General features: G+C 39.1%; 1 protein-coding gene across 1 annotated transcript in view; it reads right to left on the reverse strand.

Moving 5' to 3' along the window:
* The window catches only part of drd2b (dopamine receptor D2b), a 30,065-nt gene extending 13,015 nt beyond the window's left edge, over positions 1 to 17,050 (reverse strand). Inside the window, exon 1 of the mRNA XM_018755166.2 lies at positions 16,953 to 17,050. The gene's annotated coding sequence lies outside the window, so the exon portion shown is untranslated. The remainder of the gene's footprint in view (positions 1 to 16,952) is intronic.
* Positions 17,051 to 18,232: the final 1,182 nt, after the last annotated feature.

Here is an 18,232-nt window from a genome sequence, read left to right on the forward strand (position 1 = left end):
TCTAATTTTTAATTTTCTTCCTCAGGACTTGTTTTGTCTGTAAGCTTATGCCTGCCCCTCTCCCATCATTCATTACGGAAATTAATATATCAGGCTAATTATTACTTAATGCCAATCAGACTGCATTCATTTCTTTAACATACTTTCCTGATTGCAGACTATCTGCTGAGAACAATACAAGAACAGCACTCAGTGGGTTACGACAAAACAAACAACATATGATTATTTCCCCATATGGGATGCCTATAGTCATGAAGAACCACAGGAAAGGTCATTATTACTGATTTTGAGTGACCAAACAGCTGGTTGCTTTGTCCCATTCTCCAGCTTTTTGATGACTAACTTTGAACGTAGAAATGATTTTGGCGAATAACCTTAACTAGAAAAGGTCCCCTCAAAATTTCTAAATATTGGTTATGAAGATTTTGAATCTTAAAAGGACCCAAGGTCTTGACAGCAGCAGAAGCCATGGACCCTGTTGTTAGATATTCCTGAGAGCCAATTAGTTGGACAGAGCCCAGCTGCTTCTCTGTTGAGACTTAATTTCCGGAAAAAGGGACTGCCGGCAACGCAGCCAAATTAATAACTCATCTGAACCTTGATGTCCTTTAGGGATACAGGTTGTAACTGATAAAATTTATATGCTTTGAAACAAATTAGGATATACAAACTACTGGTAAGAAATGCAATTAGGCTTAATTGGGCCAGAAACCACATTCTTTGTCATGTCCATTTGAAAGACAGTGTTTATCGTTTCTTTCTGGACACAATTTTGAATTAGTAAGTGATTTGGAATAAATTGCTTGCCTGTGTTTTAAAGGAGCAGGAAACCTCTGAATTCATCTTCAGAGTTATAGCTCCTGTGCAGAGTGACAGGAAACCAATTAGGAACAGTATTGATTCATCACTGAATTCTGTTTGAAATTATTGCTTTGGTCCACACAAGAAATTGAGGGAGGGAAATGGAGCTGCGACAGGAAGTGAACTCCTATAATTTTCTGTACCACTTTAACTCATCATAACAGTAGTTTCCTTTGCTGTCAAGAGATGGAAGCAAGGAAAGAATATTTCTTACAAAATGAGTCCGGAGTCACTGGGGGATTTAAATTTGGAGATCCCTTTATTATAATAATGGGAATGCTTATTTTTAAACCACCATCAGTATGATGTTTTTCACCATATTTAAATGTTCATCACATGTTCAGTTTTTTCTGAAGTCCTGAAATACATTTTGACATATATTTCAGTATAAATAAAAGAATCATTGCAAAGAAAGCAAGTTAATATGCTAATAAACAAGCAAGTTAATATAGTGTGTCATAGTTCATTTTCAGATGAATCAGTTTAATGATTATTAATTGCAAATGTGTTACCAGCATGATGAATAGCATCTAGTTTTATTTACATTGACATTCTGATGAATATTGCCCTGGATTCTTTGTATTCTTAATTTGTGAGCGCTCACTTGTTGACAGGTCGTTACTGAATATCTATAATCTGAATTTGTGTTTCTGGAAAAACAAAACAAAAAAGGCCTTAAGAGTGAGTGACAGAATATTTATGAAAAATGATCACACAGTGTATAATGAGGTCAGTAAATATTTTACATAAAACTCCAGGATTATTGAACACATAATAAATAAACCAATAAAGATATTTTTAAAGAAGTTAATTATAAGCAATGTAAATTTTTAATTTATCCTTGTTATAAAATTCCAGTTTTATCAGTTTTATCTAACTGAAGATCTGGAGTACACTTATGTAAAGTAGTTATTCATCTGTTCCTCATTTAGTTTATGTAAGGTGGTTCTTGCAACTATGACTATACTACTATAGTTTGTACTCTGAATTTAAGGCTGTTTAATTTCACATGCTCATCAAAGTGAGGTCTTGTAAACTGGGATGAAGGTATTTGTGTAGCCCAGCTGTCATTTTGCAGTCTGTCTCTGATTTAAATGCCTTGGCCCATAAGAATACCCTGGTTTATAAATGGTGAATCATTGTAAAGTGCCGAACATTTTAGGTTGTGTAGATCAATGGTGTTGACTAAAGGAATTTTGCTTTTCATTCTGTATATCCTTTGCTTTCTGAATTGCTTGTCTGTTGTTACAATGGAATATCTGATTTTCTGAACATTACAAAGTAATGATGTTTAGAGAAAACATTACAACATTATGAAGTAATGTTTCAGGCTAAAAATCTGAAAGAAACCTTGTGACAAACAATTATATTAACTAAAGGATGACTTCAGGAGCATCAGGAACCTGATTATTTCCTCTTATTAAACTTCTGTATGGCATTTTAAAAACACAAATACACATTTTCACAAATATAATCAAACATCAGCTTTGAGGGTTCAAAATTCAACATTGGAATTAAAGCTGAAAATATGTACTTTTTATTCTGTATGTGAGGGCGACTCTTAAATCTGAAAATGCGTTGAATATCCTGTTGGTTTTGTTCAGAGTGGGACAGCTGGGTAGTGTTTTCTTTGGTGGTTCTTCTCTTCAGCCTTATTTACTCTTGTCAATGATGACACATGGTGTGACAATGAATACACAGAATACACCTGAACACTGCTGGAATTCACCAACCACTGGTACTTTGGTTTGGGTGCCAATGGGAAGTATTGGCACCTAAATATTGGAGCTTGTTTCCCATGAGTAGCAGACAACATATCATGTGAGAGCTCATCATGGCCTAATAGTTCAACTGATTGAAATGTTGACCAACTTCTTTGACCTGTTTCAGGATTTCAAATCCTCTGGAAATCAGTTTCCCAAGTCTCCAATAAGAAATCTCAAAAGCACATTTAAGTCCAGTTTAAAAGCCTGTTTAACGGTTATCTGTAAAAACCAGAAAAGTTCTTAGCTATCACATAAGCAGTATTTAAATTTACATTTACTTTTCTCCAAAGCAATCTATAACTCAGTTCAGATACCAATTATTTAGACATCAGGCAAAAAATACATCATTTATTATTTCCCAGAACCAAAACTAGTTATGCGCTTGATTATAATTCTAAATTGTTTTGCACTTCATTAAACTGGATGTATTGCAGATAACAAATAGCCTCAATATGCTGAGTTAAAAGTTTTTTTATGCCTTCATTATGGACCAAGTGTTTTAGGAAGTAAATTTAACAACTGACACTGCTGCTAATTTTTAGTTTATAAGCAGTTTATTGTTACTAAAATGCATTGTTGCATGTCCAACTGTAACCTGGTATTGAACCACGTAATACAACGGTCATCCCTTGAATACCGAAAAACTGCTCTGAACAAATTTTATCGAAGTGAAGAAATAACAAAAGCTATTTTTAAAAGTCAAGAAAGTTGAAGAGTATTGAAACTTCTGTCTTACACCCCTGTTTAACAATTTTTTTTGTTTCTGTGGTGGCAACCTATAGCCTCCAACAATCCATTAACACAGTAGTCACTTATTCACCACAAGTAATTTCATGACAGTGGTACTTACACTTACATATGAACAAACTCAAAAAAACACAGAATTCAACATTCAGATGTTGAGACCCTACAACATACTGTTTTCCTCCAGATGTGTCCCACAGCCTCAGTTTCCTATGCTGTGTGAGACTGACTCCCTCCTCCTCACTTCTCCAGCAGCACTGGTCAATGGTCACCGAAGAGCATTTCTCATCACCCTAGGACCAGACTGATCTGGTTTTCCCTCAGGAGATCCTCTCTACTTTTTTTGGTTTAGTCTCTGTGGGTGTAGCACTGCTGTCTCACAGCGCCTCGGTATTGTGACAGGATGTGTGTTCGATCCCCACTCAGTCTGTGTGAAGTTTGCATATCCTCCCTGTGTCTGCGTGGATTTCCTCTGGGTGCTCTGATTTCCTACCACAATCCAAAGACATGCCGTTCAGGTTCCCCCATAGTGTGTGAGTGACAGAGAGTGTGTGTTTCACTGATTTATGGATGAGTGACCCATTGTAAGTAGTGTATCTAGCAGTGTAAGTCACCACGGTGAATAAGGTGTGTGGGCTGATAACACTACATAGTGTCTGTTGGAAGTCACATTGGAGAAAAGTGTCTGCTAAATAAATAAATTTAAATGTAAAATAGATCAGCCTCTCCATCCATCCATCTATTCACAGGGTATGAGGCAGAGTATACCCTTAACAGGATCCCAGTCCATAGCAGTGCAGAATTTCAACTAAATTCACCCAAGTTTTTCATAACCTCACCAGAGGGACAGAATGCTGAACATGTTTGCAATGTTAAACAAGGTTACTAAAAATATTTTAAAAGCATATATATAACAAATATAATTAACAATAGAGAATTCCAACTGGCAACAATGGAGATGAAAACAGAAAAACCCAAAAGTGCAGCCAAAGGGATAAAATTAAAGCTCTTGGGGTCCAAGTACCAGTGGCTGCTCACTACTCCTGGGCATTGTACTCTGGTGACAAGTGATAACCCCCTATGACAACAGGAGGCAGAACACAAACCCACACACCTGTTCACATTCTGATGATCAACAACCAACAGCTAGAAAAGTAACAAAGAACATAACATACTCTACCACCTTTCTTGTTTACTCACTGGTTTCCCAAGTCCTGTCCCGTGGGTGTTTGTGTTCAAGTCCCCAGTTCCGTCCTGTCTGAACCATTCTGTACCTCTGTCCGGTTCCCACGTTCCACTGCTGTCTTTCGTGACGCTTCTACGTTCTCGTCACATATTTCATTTTCATTTATTAACTTGCACAATTATCATATCTGTATCTTTGTTCTACGTTTATTATATTACATCTATAGTGTATATTGCAGTAGGCACTACGCACTTATAAATATACTCTGCACGTGGTGTTATTACACTTTACGCCTCTGTCCACCTGTTACAGCTACACTTTCCTTTTTTAGTAGGTTAATCAGGTGAAATCAGATGCCAGTGTTAATTATTAATACAAAATTTAGGTAGTATCAGATATTACAAAATCTTTTTTTTTTTTAAATAGATTAAGTTTAGGACTTATGAAGTGGAGTGCGTGATGAAAGGCTCATCCATTCTGTTATGGAGACAGACTATTGTCCAGCCTAATCGGCATGTACTGCTCCTGTAAATGACGTCACTGTGTCCAGCGACAACAACGCTTCCCATCGAATCCAATAAGCATTCTTATTTTAATTTACAGATTTATATGTAAATCTTATTTGTATAGGAGCTAGACTTGGCATGGCATGAAAAACAGTGTAACTCCTATAGAAAAAGAGCCAAGGGGATGATTAGGTGGACATACAGGGCTGGATTATGGTTCATGACTCAGGATACAATGTGTCCCATTGCATTTTTGTCATTCAGATGAAGCTTACTGAAACTCTTTCGCATTCTTAAATGACAGACAAAAAATATAGTGCCTCCGAAATATTGTGCCTTCAGAATGTTCTGTCCTCTACTTTTAACTTTAGGGTTAAAAGTGTGTTTCAGGTGGTGGTGGTTGTGTTTTCCAAACATCACTGACACATAAGTGTTTCTATTTTTTGATCATTCATAAAATTATGAAATTGGCCTGAGGTCACATTAAGGTGATCAATAACTGTGAAATATCAGGCAATAAGTCAATACACTATGAAATTATGAAAGAGTGGGGATCAAGTTGAAAAGACAGATTCCTAACAAGATGGAAATTTTAAATGAGAATGTGCGATGAATGAGAATGTGCAATGTTTTTTGTACTAGTGAAAGTTAAAAAAAAAAGGTTTAAACATAATGTTGCCTTGTTTTCAGTTACCTGAAGTTAATGCTTTTCCTTCATAAGGACAAATTTCAGACAGACACTCCTTGTTGCATTTTCTTTGGCCTCTACCTTGAAAAACACACACTAGGTGTAACTATAAAAATTAGTATAACCTGCTGTAAGAATGATGGAGAACTTGTTCATGTTCTAAACACCTTTGGATCATTGTTGTAAGAAAGGCTGTCATACAATCTATACTGTTTTTCACTTTCTGTAAATCATTATTTCATTTAATAGGAGCCATGAGCAGAATTATTTTTTGCACTTACAACATTAGAACTGAAAGCAGGAAACTGAGACTAAGTTCTGCAGGTGAACAGACTTTTTGAACAAAGGACATTTTGGAATGAAATATGTAACTTTTTCCCTCTATTTCATGTTCACTTACATTCATTAGTAAGAAGTCTGTATGTTTATAACGTTTGAGTTAATCTCATTTACTGTTCCATTACAGCAAACAAACTATCTCCTTTTTTTCCCCATTCATACTTCCATAGATTTGAAAAGGCTGTTTTTTTTTTACACATTGACAGCATATGGGTTATTCCACAATGTCAGAACTACTGGAAAGTATTTTTTTAAACAATAAGTTTGGCATCAAGCACTGATGAAGAGAAGGCTGAACAGGAATAGGATTTAATGTTACTACCTGATGATGGACACACTTGCTGCAATTCATCATAGGCAAACATGAATGAACAAGCATATTATGGCTCAGAGGATTTGTAAACTGTATACAAAAGATACAATTCATTTCCTCACAGATCTGACTACACATGCTGGAATGGTTCTTCTGGCCAGACACATTGCAGGATAAGGCACAGAAATGTACTTGAAATATGTAGATGTTTTTATTGAAAGCAGACTGCAAAGATACTGGAGAATGTCAGCATAGTTTTTACTAACAAAGATGCATTTTGGTTATCTGTCAACAGCATGAGAAATAAACCCCATTATTTTACTTGGAAAGTGTCAAACAACCTACTGATATTTCAAATATGTCTTGCCACTGAGCACTGACCACCCAGGTAGGGCCTTCAATTTAATCTTAACAGAGTTTTACCATAATATTTAGCCATTCTTCTGAAGCAGCCCAAGTGAATTCTGCAGATTTCACAATGTGTCTCTCTGGTATCAAGCACAAATGCTGCCAGTAGCTGTATAGGGCAAAGTTCTCAAAGGGTAGGGGATAGGTGGCAAATTTGCAACTGATTCAGTGGGAATAGCAAAGCAATAAGTGGCTCCAGGGCAGCAGAGCCCCTAGAAATAGATAAAATAAATAACTGCCTAGGACTATGAGACCCCCACAGGAACCATCATTGTGTGATGCTGAATTTGTAAAGTGTAGCTAATTTATGAAGTGTTGGTTAATATGCTCTTTGCTTGCAGACTGCAATCAATTTTTAAAAAAAAAAAAAAAAAAGTTTTTGTGGTTTCTTCACTGTCTAGTTGTATTTTACTTTTGTTACTTGATCATTATTCTGCATACCAGATTACTGTTACTAAAGGCGTAAACCTAAAGCATCATCACCCTTGTGGATTTACTTTCAAAAGCATCTTGTGCCAGTGTTTTCAAAGGGTTATGTAACTGATGGTTTGGGGTCCAGAAACCTGTATTCATCAGTTTCATCCCTCAGCCATGGAACTGCACAATTTTGTTGTAATTGAGCTTCAACACACTGATATCAACTAGTCCTGTTGATTAGATGAATAGGTGAACAAGGTGTGTTAGTACTCAGCAAGCCATATTCACTCAGTTTGTTGTTTATAGTCATTACGGACTATGATGTAGATGGACCCAAACTAAATGTTTCGCCTGGGTTCTCCAAACAGCTAAGTAATGCCCAGCCACAGGGCATCCAAATAGGTTCAGATAAAGCCAATCTGCATTGAAGCCAACAACTTTTGTCTTTCAGTTTCAATTTTATGGTCAATGTGTTTAAATGGTGCCAAAAGAACGTCTCCTTGTATTAGAAGATTCCACCCCAGCTGCCCTCAGATAAATGGCATGGCTGTCATCCAGTTTTAACCTAAAGCACCTTTGTCACTTCATTAAGATTACTGTGGCTTTCCGTTTTCATGACAAGAGGCTAATGATAAAAAGCAGTCCTGGCACTTGATATTTAACACTGGTCAATCTGCTCATGATGAGAACACAAAAATTTAAGTATGCGCAAGAAAACATGTGAGGAGCAGTTCAACTTAATGTTCACACATGGCAACAAAATGTCAACAATAAAAATATGACTGCGTTAGTACCAAAAAATTAAGAGAACAGTCAACAAACTAAATTAAGAGTGTTGAGTTTTTTTTTTTTTCTCACCATGCTTTCCACAGCTTTCGGTGAGTTTTATTTAGGCCTTTGTTAATATGGTATGATAAACAGAAGGATCCTTTGTACAAGAGGGATTAGAGGTTTTCATTATTTGTAGAAACCTTGTAAGGTGTTGAACCAAAATATCTGTGCTAGTGCATTGTGTGCATTGATAAGATTACAGCTATTATCCAGGTACTACTGTATATGGTAAGAGGACATTGTACTGCTAAGCAAGTTTGTATATGAAATTAATACAAAAACAAAATTAAAGTGTAAAGATAACAAAAGCAAGAGAAATGGAAAGGCCCTGAATGTGCTCTCCCTCCACAGCAATAGCTCGCAGTCACAGAAAAGATAAGGCTGAATGGACCTTCGGAGCTGCAGGAGAGGGGGCTACAGTTTCTATAGCGATGGTAATTTAGAATATCACAGGAACTAAACAGAGGAGGACTTGACATGGCCATGAAAGATTTCCTGAGTTGCCGGGAGCATGTGGCTCTGCTGTCTTTCTTTCTCGAGCTAACATGCAGCAGTAAGACACAATCAGTGTTCCTATAATGCTATTATCAGAATCTGTTTCTTTTAAATGTATATGTAACAGTGACACAAATTGTTGAGGTTCCTGCAATGACGTGGTCACAATCAACCATTCTGCTCTAATCTACCTGACTCTTCATTAATAATTAGGCTTAATGAGTAGCATAAGGGTTAAACACGTGGACTTGTAACTGCGTACATGCCGGTTTGAATTCCACGAAGAGATTTCTGTTGTATCTGTCAGCACCCTTAAATGCTATGCTGAAAAGATCTGGCTACCTGCAGAAGTTAAATTGTAGGTTTGTAAGTGACTATGGTTCAAAACTTTGGCTAGGCAGTATAATAATAATGACTGGGACCAGCATGCATCACTGAAAGTATTTATTTGTTAAACAAAAAAACATATTGGTGCATAATTTTATTTAAAAAACAATTCATGTTCTTGAAACATACTTGTGTGCAGTGTGATCAGACTGATGCAGTGTGCGTACTTTGCATCTAATTGGCATTTGCCATGGAAGCTGTTCACCTTCTTGTTGGCCATTTGCTTCATGCTCAGGAATAATTGATTCTGTCATTCTGAGGGTACTTGAGTGCACTCATTCTTTCACCCTCTCTGCTTTATTCTCAGTTCAGGGTACCCCTTTCCTCTAGTTCTGTTTTACATCCATACAAAGCATGTTCTGTGTTGCCCGTCTGCCAGAATGGAGTTTAATCAACAAATATTTCTGTTGTGGATTGGATTGGTCTGTACTGGCATAGGGGGGTGTGGTGGCGCGGTGGGTTGGACCGGGTCCTGCTCTCTGGTGGGTCTGGGGTTCGAGTCCCGCTTGGGGTGCCTTGTGACGGACTGGCGTCCCGTCCTGGGTGTATTCCCTCCGCCTCCGGCCTTACGCCCTGCATTGCCGGGTTAGGCTCCGGCTCCCCGCGACCCCGTATGGGACAAGCGGTTCAGAAAATGTGTGTGTGTGTGTGTGTGTGTGTGTGTGTGTGTGTGTACTGGCACAACTTCTGGGCCCCAATTAGTCAGTGGTTACAGATATAGGAATGACCCAATTTATGAAGCAATGTATCTCCCTTTCTTTTGTATTTTACATTTTTTTTGATGGAGACAATGTTAAAGACAACCTCTTCATTCCACCAGATATACAGGGGCCCAGGTTGTAATGTAGGTAGATACAGGAGTGTCTACGGTGCTTAATTTATAAACCATGGGGAAAACAATAAGTACCAAGAAGGATTGTGACATGGGCATCATAATATATCCCCCGTTCTAGTTCTCCCTTCCTTGGCTGTCAATCATTTTACTCAAGCCATTGGGGAGCCAACAAAAGCAGTTTCCTTTTCCGCAGAGCCCGACCTATAACAAGCCTCCAATGAGCTAATTAGGACTTGCTGCCAATGCCTTCCATAACAACCAGAAACATCTCCTGTGGCCTACGTCCACTTCCTCTGAAAAAGGTCGCTCTTGATGGTTAGGTTAAAAAAGATCACACTGAACAATAAATATACTTCAGAGTACAGGGTAATTTTTCATCCAGGTTGAAACTGTGATTTTTCTTGGTCTAAATAAAAATGCCTGCAGCGGTGCTATGTGTACTCTCCACTATTCTTTCAATTATATTTCTGTTCTAGTTACAGCTGTTAATCTATTTTCAAGCCTGAGTACAGTTGTCTAATGTTGTTTGTGTTCATCTATAAAATGTTCCATTATAACACTTTTTTCTAATACTTTCACATGGTTTCTTTAGCTCCAGTAACTATGAGAAAATGAAAAAGGTAATATGATTAGGTTTATCATCAGCTCTTCAGAACTTCCATGCTGTAAATCATATAATCACAAAAGCCAAGAGTGTGGAGGTGAATTTAACAAAGTCCCCTATGAGAGTTACAGTGTGCTTAACGATACCTGAAACCTTTAACTGCCCTGCGATGAACTAGGGTAAGTGCCCCTGAAAGGCACACTTTGTGCTTTTGGGATAGGCTCTGGACCACTGCAACCCTGCATCTATATGGGTGGTTCATAGTGAGTGAATAGAATAATGTCCAATCTTACATCCCAGCGAAAGTTACTTAAGGCCCAGCTGAAACTGTACTAAATCATGCCAGAACAGTTTTATTGTCCATCTGCAGGCACGAAAATCATGCTTCTGCTAAAGAATATAAGCTTCAGACATTTACCCATTTTTCTTAAGTTATTTGAACTTCCTTATTGCATGCAATAATGCTGATTGGCTGAATTAAATAATTAAACTTTTAATTAGAGCAGTTGTTTTTGAGTTTTTCTTCCACAAGTCAGTGAAATCTTTGAAATAGACTTGTATACCGATACAACTGTGCATATGCACAGCATTTTTTTTTCAGTTTCACAGTAAAAAAGCTTATGATGATCACTAACAAGTTCTCAGATAACTACCATATTGTAACAGTGAGAAATTGCTGTTTTCTAATTAATTATCCCCTCTAAAATATTGTATTAATTTTTCCTTGTGCACCACTACACATTTTTTCTTCTCTAATTATAATCCAGGGTTGTCTATCGCAGGGAACAACTACAAAATAATACAGGATAGACAAGCTAAAACAGCAAAGGACTGATAGCTCCCTACATTAAAATGTTGTGTTAGGACATATTAGGTTTCTAAAATGGAAGACATTACACTAGTTGTATTTTTTTCTAATACAACATCTAATATCTTCATTTTGGTCCTGACTGTAAATTAACTACTTTTTAAAATGCTTCTTAAAAATTCCATACTATGAACAAAAATTGAAATTGGAGTTGTACCACTAGACACCATATGAGCAGCTGTCACCAGGGTGAGTTACGTGAGCAAAGACACAAGGACTTGCTGTTTATAATCAGTACGATCGTATTTTTTACATGCTACATCCTCTCTGACAATGTTATTCTGACCAGCTTACTGTTCTGCCCTTTACCACTTATCTTTTCTCTTGATCTTCCTTCCATTTTTCTGTACACACTCAGACATATTTCCTTTCCATTGACTGCAAGTGTATGGTACAAGCAATTTAGCCAGTGACAAATTCTGTTAATGTTATTTCAGAATTGATCTGTTTGCCAAGTCTTTGCTGGATGCTGTATTCATGAACTCTTTTTGTTACTCTAGACATACAGCATGCAAACATAAAAAGTACATAACTACATAAATTAGTGTGAAATGATCATACATTTAACATGTACCCCCATATATGAAACATTTTTGTCTGGGCAGCTGAGTCAAACAGCTCTTTCTGGATTTCTACAGTTTTGCTCTTGAGGCAGTAAAGCAGGGAATTTTGGAGGCCATGGTTTATTTAGATTTGGTCCTGATGATAATCTACAGATTGAATCATGGTCTGTGGCACTGTAATTACCTGGTACACGGGGAGGTGAGATGGAGTCGCACTGGGGTCTGTTGTGTGAGGAGAAACAGATGCAGGCCAAGGCTTTATGGCTGCTGAGCACACTCTGTGTTAGCAGGTCAGATTACTGTTGGAGAGTTTTTTTTTTTTTTTTTTTAGACATTGCCTTGAGCTGTTGAAGCACCACTGAGCTTGTTCTGTTACGCATTTTTGTGATATGTTTATGTTGACATTTTATAGTTTGTTACATTCATAGTCTCATGTTCTGCATAGAATAATTCTCAGATCAGATGTTCAGTCTTTTAGGCAGAAGTCCACATGTAACATATGTCAATATGTTAAAATTAAACTCCATACTTCAAGGCTTTCTGGGTCACCAGTGTGAAGCAAAGTAATAATTGATCCTGCTATACTCACAATTATTCAAACAACAAAGCACCTCTGTTTCATTTTAGTTTTTGCTGTAAGAGTTTCTAGAAAGGCTTTAAAATGGTACATGCTTTTTATAATTTCAGTTACAGGAAATATTCCACATGTGTTTGGCACTTTTGCTGACAGTTACAAGTGAAATTAAAGAACCATGTACCTTGAAGTTATCCACATACAGTAAAAGAAATCTGCAGGTCTGCAAAACACCACTCATGCAATAACAGATAGGAACGACAGTAGACGATTCCTAAATCCCCAGCTGGTGTTCCCATACACAAGTCCAAAATCAAAATCCAAAAGGTTCTTGATTCTGTGTCCAATGTGGTGGAATGATCTCCTTCTCTTACTCAGAACTGATGAACCCCTTTTAAATTTCAAGAAGGGTCTCAAAATATATCTTTCAGACTCACTTCTCTCCGGATCTCCAAAAATTTACATTACATCTGTCACAATTACCTTTGCACTTCTTATATATTATATATGCATTTACATTTATTCATTTAGCAGATGCTTTCGTCCAAAGTGACGTACACCTCAGCAAAAGTACAATTTATGCATTACATTAAGAGAAAGAGACATAGCTGCAGACATGTAAGTCTCAAGTAAACCTAGTTTACCTACCACTTGCTGCACCGAGGTTCATCGTTCAAGTAGGTGCATAAAACACAGGATAGACAAATCCTGATACCCTCCTACCATTTTTTTTTTCTCCTTAGATACACAAACAAGCAAATACAATGCCAGAGTAGTGGCTGAATAAAGGCTATATCTCAGGAAGCTCATGAAGTTATGGTGCGTGAACATTTACACCGTCCATGAACTGGAGGGATCTTGGGCGAAATAGGTCTGGAAAAGGTGAGCTTTCAGACCCTTCTTGAATGTAGACAGAGTTTCCACAGTTCTGAGTGAGAGGGGAAGGTCGTTCCATCACAACGGAGCCAGAACCGAGAACCTCCGCGCTTTACCTTTCGTGCGCGGGACACCAAGCGAGCAGAAGTAGACGAGCGAAGGGGCCTGGCTGGGGTGTTGCGGTTGACCAAGTCCTGTAAATAGCTGGGACCGGTTCTATTGATGCATTTGTAAACAATAACCAGGGTCTTGAATTTGATTTGAGCAGCTATAGGAAGCCAGTGCAGAGAAATGAGTAGAGGAGATACGTGGGAAAGCTTTGGCAAATCAAACACAACTCGTGCAGCAGCATTTTGTATAAACTGTAGAAATCTGACGGCAGTAGTGGGAAGGCCAAACAGGAGAGAGTTGCAGTAGTCCAGACGGGAAGTCACCATGGCCTGGACATGTAGTTGAGCAGAGTCAGTTGTGAGGTAGGGATGGATCCTACAAATATTATGCAGGATGTATCTGCAGGACTGGGCTGTGGCTTTGATGTGCTGAGAGAAAGACAGACTCGTGTCAGTTGTTATTCCCAGACTCTTGGCCAAGGAGGTAGGTGAGATGAGTGAGTTGTCCAGTTTGACCGATAGATCGTGACAGGAGGACGGACCAGTTGGGAGGTAAAGAATCTCTGTTTTGGAGAGGCTGAGTTGAAGGTGGTGATCAGACATCCATGAAGAGATGTCTGACAGGCAGGTAGCAATGCGTATGGAGATGTCTGATGCACCAGGTGGAAAGTAGAGGAAGAGCTGGGTATGCAGCTACCAGTGTACTGTATGCTGATTTAAACAGTGGCATCAGAGAGACTGAACTTCAAGAACTGCATGTCTGCATCTATATCTCTCCATCTGTTGGAGAAATACTTATTTTCTCTGAGGTGTAGAATGCTTTGGTGAAAAGGATCTACTAAATGTATAAATGTACATGCAAATAAGCCCAGCCATCTCCCAAGCAGCATCTTTTTCAAATGAAATGTTTAAATGTAAGCTTTTTGTCCACACTATTTTCTTGAGTCAATCTCATGTCAGTATCATATAGCTCTAAATTTTTCAGCAAGACCATTTGGGCTTTCTTAAGCCCTTCTGCAATCAGTATTTCTTTTTGTCTTCTGCAAACACAGGCTCACAGTAGTGACACTGTTGCACCAAAAAAAGCATGTTCTGACCCTGAAAGTATGTCCTAATGTGCACTGGTGCTGAAATTGCCACAGTGAGTGACCCCTGACTTCACGACTGGAGTAGATTCACTCAATGAAACTTAAAGGTGTGCAATGAAACAGTGCCTTCAGAAACAGTGTTGACCCTACAGTACATGCTGTGCCTTTAATTGTTTGATTTCACCCAGTTGCATTGTTTTATGCTGGCATCAGACTACTGCACTGAACAGCATTCCTTCCTGCTGATGTATCTGTAATTGATTTTGTGTTGTGAATCTCAAAGAGCAGCAAGGATTTACAGTGTGAACATGGAGAATAAGCACAAAGTCCAGCAGATTTCCTCTGCGTATCCATTGTGAGCTCAAAACGCATTTTCTCGGTAAAAAAAAGCGCTTTTTGGGATATGGGATGCAGTTTACTAACGCAGTACTTTAACGTGTAAAGTGAAAGTGTATTCCTGTAATTATAGCTGAGAATGTATATGAAAATGGATGGATCTGAATAGACTCTTCTTTCTCACTTGTAAGATACCATTGAAAAGGCGCAATTAACTCAGCTGCTCTCATATGGAATGAAAATCCCTGAACTTTACAAAAACAACAGAGAGAGAGAGAGTGGCGACCGCATTAAAATGAAACTTTATAAAAATATATTATTTTTCTCAATAGAAAATGCTTAAGACGTAAGTATTCTCTGTGTAAACATCGTGTCAGATCAGCACACTTCTTCGCTTGTATCTTGTTCTTTGGTTTCAATGATTTGGGAAATTATTTAACATATTTTTGTATGAATCCTCGCCCGCCGGGAAGGGCTGAAAAATACACCAAACCAGTCATTTCTCGGCCACGAACATACATTGTTTTTTTTTTTGTTAGCTGAGATATATATAATGCATGTATAATCCTCCTTTCCAATGTTTTCTGCTTAATCAGTACAAAGATGCGCAAGGAAACAACAGATGCTGCCCCGTTTGCGCTGTGGTCTTGCAATCTGAAGGTGTTTGGTTTGAATCCCACTCCTGCTGTGCACTTTAGCAACATGTAAAATCGCATTTAGCAAGGTACTTACCTTGAACTGATACAATAAAATGCAATGCTGTATAAACGGGTAGCTCACCCTCACTGTGAAGCGGAAGATATAACATTTTAAGCCGCCTACAAAGGCATTACCTAACAAAAGACTAATAGTTTTAGACCCCAATCCACTCCGAGGTGAAGCGCTGCTGAAATCGTGAGTTCCTTTTAAGGAGATTAAAGAGGCGTGAAATAAATGGTGTTGAAGTCGTTGCGGTGGCAGAAGTGTGAATGTGCCGTGCGCCTCTCATTGGAGACTCTGGGGGGGCCGCTCGTCCTGTCCCGATGGTGACAGTGTCCACGGCGACACTTTCCTGACGTCCAACTGATCTGTCCCCAGGAACACACAAATACACAGCCGTCTGTTCTTGAAGTGTCAAAGCCAAGGCGGCTATCGGAGGAGGATGTAGTCCGTGGACGGTGGGGAAGACACGAGGGAGAAAGGAGAGGACGCCTCCAAGGAGGAATGACACGTGCAAGAGGAATGATCTTGAATTATAGCAACGCGCGCGCGCGTGTGTGTGTGTGTGTGTGTGTGTGTGTGTGTGTGTGTGTGTGTGTGTGTGTGTGTGTGTGTGTGTGTGAGAGAGAGAGAGAGAGAGAGAGAGAGAGGGGGAGGAACCCCGGGACGAGCTCCGAAAACTTCGGAGGTTCTGGAAGTCCAGTGGAGCACATTCCGTATATCAACATCAAACTGATTTGGGTAAAAAAAGTACGGCTTCACCTTTAGTAAATTTCTTTATTTATAATATATAATATAATCTTACCCAACACACGATACATTTCGAAAAGAATACCCCTGCGCAGACTTACTTTTCCACCGAGTTACACCTAAAATGTTAAATCAGATTAAAGTCTCACTTTGATAAAGTTGTCACATAAAACGCGCCCCAGAAACTCTGTAAGGCACGGAAAAGAGCGCCACGGCGGCGGTAGTATAATAAGGTGGGAAAGAACTGCTTTCCCCCAGGTCCTCTTCGTCGGGGAGCAGGTGAGAAGCTCCGTCTCACCCCCACTTCATTCTTCTTTATTTACGCGACACTTTTGTCCGGGTTTAGATAATACACTTTACACTGATTTATCCACTGATCCAGCAGGTCACTTTGTAAGAGCCTCGATCATGAGTACTACAGTAGGAGAGGGACTCGACCCGGTAACCTTGAGACTGAATGGTAAGTCCGCTGCAGGACGCTGACTTCTGTCTGATTCACACCGGACAGTGAAACACCATTTCCAAAACTCAGTTTTCTTTTTAAATGTTCTGCTTCACCGAACTCACACCCTATTTAGACCTGAGCAAAAACTCACAAACACATCCAAACGCATATGACAAACGCAACGTTTTAGTCGGTGTAAATACTAACTCCGATTCCTCACATACGTGCATTTAGTTAAAGATTGGAAAAAGCAAAGGACTCACCATCAGGCCATAAGACACAATCGAATGTGATGTCCTCCAAGTTGTCTTTGTTTAAATCCCCAGGTCGTCGCTTTAAACCCCAACTAAGTTGTCCGTGTTCTCCGTTCCCAACTTGCTCTTTTACCGCCTTGTCGACATCAGGTTAGTCGAAGGCGCGAATGAACAAATTAAAAACAAGCTCGTAAGAAGTAACTCTTGAACATATTTATTTTTTTTTTCCTCAGCATTTTCACCTCCGTAACCGTTTTCCGTTGGTCGCCGCGCGAAGCCGCGCTCGTCTCGGCTCGGCTAGGGCGCACGCGGACTCGGTTCGCGCGACACTGGCGCGCGCGCTCTCTGCCTCTCCCGCGCGCTCGGGCGCAGTGCTCCCTCCGCCGCTCGTTCAGCACCGACTGAGGGACAGCAACTGCTGTGGCTCCGCCAGCGACGGGGCACGTGGGGAAAAAAGCGACACGGGGGACAATGGCTCCAGTGGCAACCTCTTTTTCCCCCTTTCTTTTTTCCATGTAACTACTAGCATGAGCTGTTCTCACTCGCAGGCTTTTTTTATTTTATTTTATTTTATTTTTTTCTCTTGCCTTTCATTAAACTTGAGGCCCAAATCATGATACCGATTATTCCTGATTAAATGTACCACTAACTTCTTATTGCACCATTTATAGAACGCAACAGATTTGTTTTCTCATTTATGCCTTTCTCAAACGCGAGTCTACAGTTTTAGTTCCGTTGTTCAAATTTTTCGGTAATTTTAACTACTGTATTAGTTCAAGTTTTACTGTTTTGTGTACAGTGCCCGTCAAAAGTTTGAGTACACCCGGACAATCCATGTTTGGGGTGAATTGGAGAGCAGAGTTTAAATGCAGTGACCCACAAGTGTCTCTGGAAACTGCTGCAGAGGGAGCTGAGGACACATTTGCCTGGTTTTTTTCAACAAACGTGTTGACAGAATATTGTGGTGCAGCTCAGAATTCCGAGCTCCGTGAAAGACTATTGCTCCCCACCAAATAAAATAATTACTATTTGCATTTTTCTGGGTGCTCTTCAGTTATGGGTGCCCAGAATCAAAACCTTAATTCATACAACTAGTAATGTCCCTGAAAATTTTTGTAGAATATACGATATAATTATTTAACTAAAAAAATCAAACTACATTTAGCTCTTAAGAATTACACTTAGTCCAATTACTCTTAGTCTTGGACCAGTAAATCATAAAATGATCAGGTGTACAGTACTGCTGGAAAGTATGTGAACCCCTTGTGTCCCTTAATTTTACTACAAAA

Source organism: Scleropages formosus, chromosome 4 (genome assembly GCF_900964775.1).
Source record: "Scleropages formosus chromosome 4, fSclFor1.1, whole genome shotgun sequence".
In the NCBI taxonomy this organism is placed as follows: Eukaryota; Metazoa; Chordata; class Actinopteri; order Osteoglossiformes; family Osteoglossidae; genus Scleropages; species Scleropages formosus.